Source organism: Solanum dulcamara, chromosome 1 (assembly GCF_947179165.1).
Source record: "Solanum dulcamara chromosome 1, daSolDulc1.2, whole genome shotgun sequence".
Taxonomy (NCBI): Eukaryota; Viridiplantae; Streptophyta; class Magnoliopsida; order Solanales; family Solanaceae; genus Solanum; species Solanum dulcamara.
Genome location: NC_077237.1, coordinates 32565446 through 32577845, shown reverse-complemented (window position 1 = coordinate 32577845; position 12400 = coordinate 32565446). Strand labels below are relative to the sequence as shown.

Genomic DNA, 12400 nt, shown 5'->3' with positions numbered 1-12400 from the left:
TGATCAAATAAAGATGTTTAACAGCGTAAATTAATTATTGGAGCAGTAAGAAAGTTCAACAAGAAGTCCATCAACTTTTAGTCTAGTTGCGGAGCCAAGTTGCTAAGGTAGGGTTTCTTCCTTTCAAATTGGAGTTAATGATGTTGTAATAGACAGAAATATTGTGTTAAGTGAATTTAGAGATAAGAAAATTACATAGTTACTGTTGACGTTGTAAGTGGAAAGAATTAAAGTCGTTCTAGTTGGATTAAAGTTGATTAGTGTTGTTATTATTATGGTATTGTATTTGAAGGTAGTTTATGTGTGTTAAAGGGATGGAAATATGGTATTGGATGAGCATAAGTGTTGCTGTTCGCTCCCACTTTGTGCTCCTTTCCGTGTGGTTGTGATTTTACGAAATAAAGATCGAAAACAGTATTTTGATGTCGTGGTTTTGGGTGGGCTATTTGGAACTTATATTGAATAATATTGAAGTAGTTTTATTGTATATGGATGGTGGTTGTTGTTGTTGGTATGGATGTGTTAATTGGAAGTTCGGATAAGGCGAGTTATAGGGGAAATGCTGCCCGATTTCCGTTGACTTCTTCACTAATCAATATACTAATCGAGAAGTGTGAATGAGGAAATGATTCCTATGGATAATTGGTTGTAGATTTAGAAGTTGGAAAGTCGAAGGTTATTAATAGTAGTATTACTTTCGTGTTAAATAGGTTCAATGGATAACGAAGCAAGCTCGGTTACGGTTAATCCATAAAAGGTATGTAAAGCTATCCCTCTCTTCTCTTGGCATATCTTAGACATAAGTGATATGTATATGAAATTTATGGATAATTCCATTCATAAAGCTTCGAGTATGATTCATGACTCTTATTCACTTCTTGATGTTAGAACCCCTACAATAATTGAGTTATTGCCTCTCAAGTCTTCTATATGATGGAAAGTAGTAAGTATGTAAAGCCTATCCCTTCTTTTCTTTTGGCATGTCTTAGATGTAAGTGATGAATGGTATGAGCTTTAGGGTAATTCCATTCATAAGTTCCGAACATTCACGATCCTTATTCACTTTTGGATGTTAAAATTCTTAAAGTAGTTGAGCTACTACCCTTGAGCCTTCTATATGCTGAATGTGTAAGCTCCTATACCTAGAGGCTCTTTGACATACTTTATGATGACATTCGAGGGATCAGGCCGTACGTTCCTCGGCATTATTATATTATGTAGGGGATTGTACTTCAGTTGGCAAGCTCTACCTGCCCACCTCCAGAGGAGCATAGGGAAGCAGCAGCTGCAGATCCTGAGGCTCTAGTACTCGAGCCTCCAGCCCCACAACTAGGGTTGGAGGATAGGGCGATGAGAGATGCAGTTCAGCTGTTGACCAGATTAATAGCAGGGTAGGGTCGAAGGCATAGGCTAGGGGTAGATAATGCAAATAGACATGATAGTTTGAGGGTTCGTGACTTCCTGACTTGTAACCCCTAGAGTTTTATGGGTCAAGGCCTGCGGATGACCCACATGAGTTCATTCGACAGATGCAGCATATGTTGAGAATAATTAGGGCCTCGAAGACTAAGTCTGTTGAGTTAGCTTCATATCAGCTACGTGATGTAGCCGTTAATTGGTATGAGTGTTGGGAATTATCGAGGGGTGAGGGTGCTCCTCCAGTAGTATGGGATGAGTTTGTGGAAGCCTTGTTTGGCTATTTTCTACCTCCAGAGATTAGACGAGCCAGAGTTGATAGATTTTTACAGTTGAGGCAGAATGGCAGGAGCATTAGAGATTATAGCCTTGAGTTTGATTCATTGACAAGAAATGCGCCTATTATTATAGTTGATTGGGTGCATCGTTATGTGATGGGATTTGACCGTTATTTGGTTGAAAGTTGTATGGCCATGCATTCTCAACGAGGTATGGATATTGCTCGGGTACAGGCATACGCACAAGAGGTAGAGGATCGGCACAGAGGGAGACTGCCCGATAGAGATTATGACAGGGGCCAGCACAAGAGAGCTAGGTCATCTGGTTATTCGGGAGAGTTCAAGGTGGGCAGCCCCAGCAGTATAGTAGATATCCTTCCCAGCCAGCTCGGAGTGCACCCTCACAGTTCACAGGTAGGAGGTTCGATAAAAGAGGGTATTCAGGAGCTGGTCAGAGCTCTAGTGTTTCAGGTTCACAGATGAACAGGGGTTCGCATCAGTCAAGGCCACCTTTGCGTCGGTGTCCTCATTGTGGTAGGACTCATGTTGGGGAATGCTATTTTGTTACAGGTGCTTATTTCATTTGTGGCCGTCAAGGCCATATCATGAGAGAGTGTCCACTTAGGGGTAACCCAAGTGGTACAACTCAACCTACTGGGTTAGTTGCTGGTTCTTCTTCTTTGGTGGCTATGCGCCCTATAGGTCAGGGTATTCATACATTAGCAGGCCGTAGTAGAGGTCATGGTGGAACTTCCAGTTCTAGCGGTCCTTCGAATCACCTCTATGCCTTAGCTAGCAGACAGGATTAGGAGGCATCACCAAATGTGGTTACAGGTATATTATCAATATTCTCCTGGGATGTATATGCATTGATAGATCCAGGTTCCACCTTATCATATATATCTGCCTTTGTTGCTAGTAGAGTCGGAATAAAACCCGAATTAATATACCCATTTGAGGTAGCTACACCGATAGGAGACTCTGTTTTAGTAAAGAAAATATACAGAAATTGCTCGGTGGGTGTATGTAGTCATCATACCTTGGCTGATTTAATGGAGTTAGATATAAGAGAGTTCGACGTTATTATGGGTTTGGACTGGCAAAGAAAGCAGAAGATGCGGCTTAGCCAGCTCGCTCTAGTCCCCTACGATAACTCCTCGTGACGCTGCCGCTGTTTCTAGGACCGACCAATTAGCTTCTTGTTATGCTAACGTTGATTGTAGAAACAAAGTAGTTCAATTCCATCTCCTAGATGAGCCAATTATCGAATGGTTGGGGAATACGGTATCGCCGAGGGGTAAATTTATTTCATACCTCAAGGCAAGGAAGATGGTTAGAAAGGGGTATATCTATTATCTGGTTCGTGTGCATAACTTGGAAGCAGAGGTACCGACTTTTCAGTTAGTGCCAGTAGTCAATAAATATCCAGATGTATTCCTAGATGAACTCCTAGGTCTTCCTCCTGAATGGGAGATAGAGTTCACTGTAGATGTGTTACCAGATACTCAACCCATATCTATCCCTCCCTATAGAATGGCACTCGTAGAGCTGAAGGAGTTGAAAGAGCAACTGAGAGACTTATTAGAAAAGGGCTTCATTAGGCCCAGCACGTCACCTTGGGGAGCACCGGTATTATTCGTGAGAAAGAAAGATTGATCGCTGCGAATGTGTATTGATTATAGGCAGCTGAATAAGGTAACAATAAGGAATAGATATTATTTCCCCAGGATTGATGATTTATTTGACTAATTGCAGGGTGTTAAGTGTTTCTCAAAGATAGACTTGGGGTTAGGCTATCACCAGGTACAGGTAAAAGAAACAGATATTCCAAAGACTGCGTTTAGAACCCGATACGAACATTATGAGTTTAAAGTAATGTCTTTTGGGCTGACGAATGCTCCAGCAGTGTTTATGGATCTAATAAACCGAGTGTTCAAACCATTCCTAGACTTGTTTATGATTGTATTCATTGATGATATTCTGGTCTATTCACGATCAGAAGAGGAACATACAGATTATTTGATGATGGTACTTGGGGTGCTTCAGCACTAGAAGTTGTACGCTAAGTTCTCTAAATGTGAATTCTGGTTGACTTCGGTAGCATTCTTGGGGCATGTTATTGGAACAGACGGCATTTGAGTAGATACACAGAAGATTGAGGCCATAAGGACTTGACCGAGACCTATAACACCTACAAAGGTGCGTAGTTTTCTAGGGCTAGCAGGATATTATTGAAGGTTCGTGGAGAACTTTGCTTCGGTTTCTGCACCTTTAACAAGGCTAACACAAAAGGCGGCTAAGTTTTAGTGGACCGATGCTTGTGAATGAAGCTTTTAGTTACTGAAAGATAAGTTGACTATGACCCCAGTTCTAACTCTCTTGAAGGACCAGATAACTATTTTATTTATTGTAATGCTTCCGGTGTTGGGCTAGGTTGTGTACTGATGCAACATGGTAGTGTCATAACCTATGCCTCCCGACAGCTCAAGAAGCATGAAAGGAATTATCCTACTCACGATTTGGACTTAGCAGCAGTAATTCATGCTTTGAAAATATGGAGGCACTATCTATATGGCGTACATGTTGATATGTATATATATAGATCATAAAAGAATCCAATATATCTTTAAGCAGAAGGAGCTGAATTTACGGCAAGAAAGGTGGTTAGAGTTGCTGAAAGATTATGATGTTGACATCCTATACCACCCAGGGAAAGCAAATGTGGTAGCGGATGCACTAAACCATAAGTCTATGGGTAGCTTGGTAGATGTACAAATAGAATGGAAAGAGATAGTCCGCGAGATTTGCCAGTTAGCTAACCTTGGAGTCCGTTTGGCTGATTCGGATGATGGTGGAGTTTTTGTTCGAGGAGTTGCAGAATCCTCTATCATGGAAGAGGTAAAGCAATTCCAGCACAAGGACTCTGTTCTGGCATAGTATAGGAATGCATCTCCTCAAAAGGAAATGACCCCATTTGAGATCACACCTGACGGAGTGCTAAGATATAGGGGCGAATATGTGTACCTGAGATTACCGGACTATGACAACAGATGATGGGAGAGGCACACTATGCCTATTATTCTGTTCATCTAGGGTTAACCAAGATATATCATGAACTTAGATGTTTATATTGGTGGGATGGCATGAAGAAGGACATAGTAGAATTCGTAGCCTAGTGTCCGAATTGTCAATATGTTAAAATTGAGCATCAGAAGCCTGGTGGACTATTATAGGAGGTGGAAATCCCAACTTGAAAATGGCAAGCAATTAATATGGACTTCATTATAGGCTTACCTCCCACTCTATAGAAGTATGATTCCATATGGGTTATTGTGGATATACTGACAAAATCAGCCCAGTTCCTTCCAGTTAGGACTACATATTCAGCTGAGGACTACGCGAAGTTATATATCAAGGAAATAGTAAGACTTCATGGGGTCCCCACATTGATTATATCAGATAGAGGAGCTTAGTTTACCGCCAACTTTTGGAGGACATTCCAAAAAGGATTGGGGACACAGGTAAATCTTAGCACAATATTTCACCCTCAAATTGATGGGCAAGTTGAACGTACCATTTAGACATTAGAGGACATGTTGCAGGCCTGTATTATTGAATTCAGAGGCAACTAGGATGATCATTTACCACTTATCAAGTTTGCCTATAACAATAGCTATTATTCTAGCCTCCAGATGGTACCGTACAAGGCTTTGTATGGCAAGAAGTGTAGGTCACCTATTGATTGGTTTGATATTGGTAAAACACAACTAATAGGCCCAGATATGGTTCAGCAAGCTGTGGATAAAGTGAAGCTCATTCATGAAAGGTTATTAATAGCGCAGAGCTGACATAAATCATATACAGATAATCGACGTTGACCTTTAGAGTTTTAGGTGATGATTGGGTATTCTTGAAGGTGTCACCCATAAAGAGGGTAATGAGATTTAGCAAGAAAGGGAATCTTAGCCTGAGATACATTGGTCCTTATCAGGTCATTCATAGGATAGGCAAAGTTGCCTATGAGTTGGACCTACCATCGGATATGGAAGCAGTACACCCAGTCTTTCATGTATCGATGCTTCACAAATATATTGGTAATCCTTTTAGAGTATTCCCTGTGGATAATGTCCAAGTGATAGAGGAACTATATTATGAGGAACACCCTATAGCCATACTTGATCGCCAAGTCAAAAGGCTGTGCACCAAGGACGTGGCCTCCATCAAAGTATTATGGCAAAATAAGAATAGAGAAGAGATGACCTGTGAAGGCGAGGAAGAAATGAAGAATAAATATCTGTACTTGTTCCCTATGTCTACAGGTAATCTAAACTCCTAAATTTATTGTGTTGATTAATAAGAGACTTATATATGGCAACTATTATAGAGATTTCCTGAAAATCCTTGTAAGACTTATGAGACTAGTCAACATTTGAGGACGAATATTCTAAAGGGGGAAAGGATGTTATACCCCACATTTTTGTACATCGGAACTTTTTTGTTACACCCTACACTTTTGAACCTTAAAACGTGTTCCTAGTCTTCTTGAAAGAGTCCATGAGATCCCCATTGTCCAGAGACTATCAAATGACTCTAAGGAGGAAGGATGTGATACCCTATAGTAGGAAAGGTTGGAAATAGAGTCGTGGAAATCTGGAATGAGTTAAAGGCCAAGAAATGAGTTGTAGGACTCGATTTACCTACGTAAGCTATTAATTTAGAAGTCTTATACACTTGAGCTACTTAAGGACATACCAAGCCTACGTAGCAAGGATTACACGGGTTCTTAAAATAAGACGAGATTACAAACCCACGAGGAAGAGAAAAAGATAACATGTGGCAGCCTAGGAAGGTGACACATGGCAGCACCTCAAGCAAGCAGGTGACCCACCTGCTTGGGGTCAAGTAGGTGACCCACCTGTTTGAGGGAGGTGGACCCCACTGCCACGTGGCAGCACCCTATTGGCAGCATGCATACGTGGCCCAATAAGGGCTAGACACATGTCACCCTATGGGTATGACACATGTCACCTCTAAAACCACCCTATATATGTATGTTAAGTGACTAAGGAATTCATTCCTTACCTTAAAACTTAGCCAAAAGCTGAAAAAGTTTGAGAGCAAAGGCACATAGCTACGGATGGCTCCTTTTCAAGGTAAGTTCTAATTTTCCTCCATGAATTAATTATCTATGGTGTTCATCAACCACATGGAAATGTATATATGTATCTTATAATGTCTACGGAATTAATTCTTCAGCTTGGAACTTGAGAGAAAGTTGAAAGAACAAAGAGAGAAAATGTTAAGAACTAGTTAACAAACCTGTTTTTGGAAGGGACTATTGTTAGTAATATTGGTATAACTTCTTGTGTACAGCTTCGTTTCGAGTGATTCAATATGTTTTGGAAATATATTTCATAGGTATATAACTTTCATTTAGCCTTTAAAATCTATTTTTGCTTTTATGTGCTCGAAAAAGGGTGATGAAGTATAGAGGAGGTATTGCCCAGATTGTGGTTTAGGAAATCTTATACGGACTGCTGTTGGTATTTTGGGCATATCTTTTTGTACAGAATTGATGTAGGGGTGATTCGAAATTATATGCGACCCTAAGAAAAATGTATATAACTTTCATGGAGGACGTAAATCCTGTTTCCCTCAATTATCCCTTCTAAATAAAGCAACAATGCAGGATAATAAGCTGTCTAGAATTCACATTTTGATAGTTTTGCGTGAGTTGTTTGGGGTTTGTATTATGTAATGTTGGTGTGAATTGCTTGTATATATGTTGCAGGTTGTTGTTGTTGGTTGGATTTAGTTACAAGGGGTGTGATTGGAAATTTAGATAGAGCACGTTATAGGGGAGGTGCTGCCCAATGTTTGTTAACGCCTTAACTAATTAAAGGACTAGTCGAGGAAATGGACAAGGAAATAGATTCCATGAATCTAAGGTGCAACTGAAGGTGCTAGAAAGTCCAGAGTGGTTGATATTCGTATTACTTCCATGTTGAATAGGTTCAAAGGACGACGAGGCGAACTTGGCATGTTTTGATATAAGTACGTACACCTATCTTTCTTTCCTTTTGGCAAGTCTTAGCCTTAAGTGAATTGTATGTGGAATATGGGGATAATTCCATTCCCAGAACTCCAGGTATGCCTCATAATCCCTAACTATAGTTTGGTGTTGACACCCCTACAAGAATTGAGCATTGCCTGTTAAGGCTTCTACGTGCTAAAGAGTAGTGTATGGGAAACTATCTTTCCTTTCTCTTGATATGTAATTGGTATGAAAATGAGATTATGATGCCATAGTTGTTCACCGAGCCCCAGGATAGGCCAGGTACGAGATAAGTATATAATAACCACCTGAAGGAAAGTACAGACTATATAAATTTACTCTCTTTCTTTTCTGGCATGTCTTAGTGGTAAGTTAAATATGATGTGAGCTACGGAGTAACTCCATTCTTAACATCTCCTATTTACTTTTGAATATTGAACTCTGATAGTAGTTGAACTATTTCCCTGGAAACCTTTATATGTTAAAGAGGTACCAAATGTACAGGCTCCAAGTCTTAAAAACTATATGAGACTAAGTATTTTTTATTCCATAAATGATTTGGACCTATGTTAATACATATCTAGGGTCCCCGATATTACTTTTAAGGCAGCCCATAATGGCATTTAAAGGACACTTGAGATGACTATACCGTTATTCGGGTCCTCAAACAAAAGCTTAACTTTCTTATTCTATTGAGTCTCTAATAATGATTTAAACTGCATATAGTTGCTCACTACTCTACTCGTGTATACTGTAGCACTTCTTTCACCGATTCCCAGGCCAAGAATAGTAATCATGCATAATTCACTGTATTATCCACCGAGCCCTTCACTAGAGGGCTGGGATACGTATGTATATATATATATATGATGTGTTGTAATAAGGTGGTGATGACACTAGGTTGTGATGATCTTACAGGTGTATCCATTGGATCCCTGATAGGGCCGGCTATATGATATAATTTGAACATGCATGTTTTTGTAATTCACAGAGTACAGGTACAGGCTTTTAATTTGATAATTTGCTCCTTTGCTTCTTTATTTTGAGTATACCTCTAGTTGTATTATGTTACGTTTTATATACTCAGTACATATATCGTACTGACCCTCTTTCTTTGGGGGGCTGTATTTCATGCCCGCAGGTACAAATATAGGTTTTGGAGTCCGTCAGCTTAGGATTTCGCTCAGCTCAGCTGGAAGAGGTTCCATTTTATTAGAGACTAGTTTTTGATACTGTCCACTGATGTATAAAATTGTTTTATCTATTCAGGGGTACGACGGGGACCCTGTCCCGCCATATGTTGTCGTTAATATTTTTAGAGGTCTGCAGATATATATACGTGGGCTGTATGTATCAGTTTGATTCAACTGGGTCTACATGATGTATGGTATATATTATTATGTTATGGCAGCCTTGTCGGCTTCCATGCCCTTTCATGTTACGACACAAACGAAAAGGGCTATAGGTTTATGAAAATGTTATCGCCCAATGGGGCTCTGTTACTTGATATTGTTTTATTTACAGTTCAATTTGATCATAACTGATAGTTAGGTATACGGGGGGTCCAGGTCGAACCCCAGTCGCGGCCTACGGGGTTGGGTCATGACAGAAGTAGTATCAGAGCAGTTCGTCTTTAGATTGTCTGCATACCGTGTCTAGTAGAGTCTTTATTATCGATGTGTTGTGCGCCAAATCCATAAATAGAAAGCTATAGGGCATTTAGGATTTTACCTTTCTTTTACATCTGAGATCGTGCTATAGATCCAAGTCATAGGACAATTCGTTATACTAACCTTGGATATTAACAAAAGGACGACATCAACTGAAGGAAGTAATTAACGACATGGGACATTATGAAGCACGCAGGTAAGTAAAGTAAAGGTACGGAAGATAGAGTTCAAAGTTGGACATACGAGGTAAGTCCAATTTTTTTATACTATTGTTGATATTGAAAGCCTGTGTGGCTGCGATATGAGCTGATATTGAAAGCCCTGTATGGCTGTGATCTGATATGAATATATATATGTGTTGGCCTTGTGAGGAATTGTTGTTATTTTCTGCGTGCAGGTTTTGGGATAAGTAATGAGTATAGAGGAAACTCTGCTGAAATTTTTCCAGAACAAGAAAAGGGAATGAAACATAGAGTCATAATATGTCTTGGAGGTTGTTACCAAGTACCCCTATTATGGTTAACTAAAGTTGTAAGAGGTACCCTTTAGGTCGTCAATAAGGGACACCCTTTTTACTTAAGGAAGTATATTTCAGAAAAACAAAAGTCTGTCTGAGCAGTACAGTTCGGACCGCAGTATCTCCAGCCGTAATGGTGTTGTAGAAAGAAAAAAGAAGCTTAGGTTGAAGGGTAGGATATCCAGTAATTGAGCTTCACTCTTTTTGAAAGTACCAAGCCCTCAACTCCTAATTGTAAATTAGATAAGTTGTTCATAACTCGAGGATAAACTTGGAAGGAGACCAGGTAGGTCAGGTATTAAAAGTAGTACTGTGATGTTTCAGAGATTCTGGTTTCTTCCAATAATGGTTGGAAAATGGTTTACGATAAAAGTTGATAGTCCTCCACAGACTAATTGGGAAAAGAGCTTCAGACAAAAGCACCTCAAAGAGATATCAGGAATTGAATGTGAGTACGAACTAAAAGGGGGATATGTAAGTATGAATTAAACGGTGTGATCCAATTATACAAGGATAAAGTAGGACCACTAGTAAGGCGCACTTAGTATATATTGACTAAGTTAAAAGCCTGCGTTGAGTACGCAGTGAGAGCATAGAGCGTAATATATAAATAAATGGCGCCTGTACACAATGTTGCCCTAAAAATAGTGGAATCCTAGAGGGACGAGGATGACAAACTTAAGGAATAATTGGTGTAACCTACATTCACCCCAAGGAATAAAGGATATAGGTTGGGGTAAAACTACTATTTCAAAAGAACCTTGAACAGTTATCATCGGAATACTAGCACCGCCTAATTAAAATTAGAACGACTACTAGTCCTAGTTAAATTTTGATCAAGAGAAGTATAATGTGGCCTTACACGGGTTGTTCCATAGGTCCCATTACTTAAGTACAGATTAATGGAGGAGATGTTGTATTATGTATGGAAAGGTTCCAATCGCTTGGTGATTTAGCCAAGGTTCCGTACGTGGATAATCAGGTTATAAAATGTATGGAAAAACGGGGACATGATGCATTACTAAGTAGACTAGGGAAGGAGACCAGATAAATTTGAGACTAGACCTAGAGAGATAGAGCAAGGTATAAGCAGGTAAAAGTATAAGTACCCTCTAAAGGGGGGAAGCAAGTGAGAGATCTGCAAGGGTAAGATGGAGGCAATTGATAGGGCAACATGCTTGAGGCGAATGTTTAAACTACAATAAGATCTTTTGCTGAACCAAGTTAGAAAGGTCCGGAAGCCACCAGTTTGATGAGACCTTGAATGACATAACATTAAAAGGCGGCTGCGTATAAAAACAAAAGAGTGTAACCATGAAAAGATATTGAATAACTCAAGAGACATTACGAAGGATAATGACAGCATGCTAGACCAAAAGCCAAAATATTGTCTATAGAGTTAGTCGCAAATGATGTTGCGATAAATAAATAACCAAAGAAAAAGGAATAGAAAGCCTTCTGTGGTAGAAAATGAGAAGAACACAAAGTGAATAGGGGAAAAGAAAGAAGTGCAACAAGGTGGGACGAGTGGGATAATGCTAAGATATCTCTCAGATTAAGTTGAAAACCTTCTCATATCCTTGTAAAGGTAAAGAATGACACGAAAATGTGTCAAGAAGATTACAAGCAGGGGTAGGGAAAATTGTGAAATGGTTTGAATAATACAGACAGGACTAGCTAGTTGCTATAGGATAGGCAAGCTTATATGTCAAATTCCTTTAAAACTATACCAGCTAATAATAGACCAAAACTCAAAGCGGCTCTAAAGGTCACTATATGAATGAACTTTAGCGCTACTCAGTAGCCCACCCTAATGAATGGATGCGTACAAAAAAGGGTGAATACAATAAGAGAAGTTAAATCAAAGTGACAAAAAAAAGGGGGGGAAAAGGTCGTAGTTGAACTAAAGATCTACCCCTATGCCGGTTGTAAGATAACAGAGAAAAGGGGAAGGCAACACATAAAGACGAGTGAGATGACACTAAGATAAATTTTGGGCTAAGTTGAGTGCCCTGCACATTATTGCAAGGATTACCATGAAATGCGACATGAGGACTTCCCAAGTAGGTCACCCATCCCAGTATTACTCTCGCCCAAGCACGCTTAACTTTTAAATTCTGGTGGAATTTAGTGAAATAGTGCGGGTGTGATCGCGTGAGATAGAATAATCTGAACTAGCGGCGAAGAAACGATATGAGATTATGTTCCTGGAGTACTATAAGTTACATTAAGGGTATTGTGAAAAGGATTTAAGCAAGACAAGAAGGATTAGCTAATTTCTAACTGACGACGCACTTGTATACTACAGTTCTTCAATATAGTACCAGTTAATGAGAGGCAAACCACAGAATGACTATACGGACCAGTGGGTGAGGGAATTTCGACACCACTTGGCAGCCAACTCTTAAGGCGGAAAAAAAAAGCAAAACCCAAAAGGTAAGGGTACCAGTGATGTAATTTACGG

At 39.7% G+C, this 12400-nt stretch overlaps 1 pseudogene; it reads right to left on the bottom strand.

Moving 5' to 3' along the window:
• Positions 1–11974: 11974 nt before the first annotated feature.
• Positions 11975–12094, bottom strand: LOC129904332 (5S ribosomal RNA; annotated as a pseudogene).
• Positions 12095–12400: the final 306 nt, after the last annotated feature.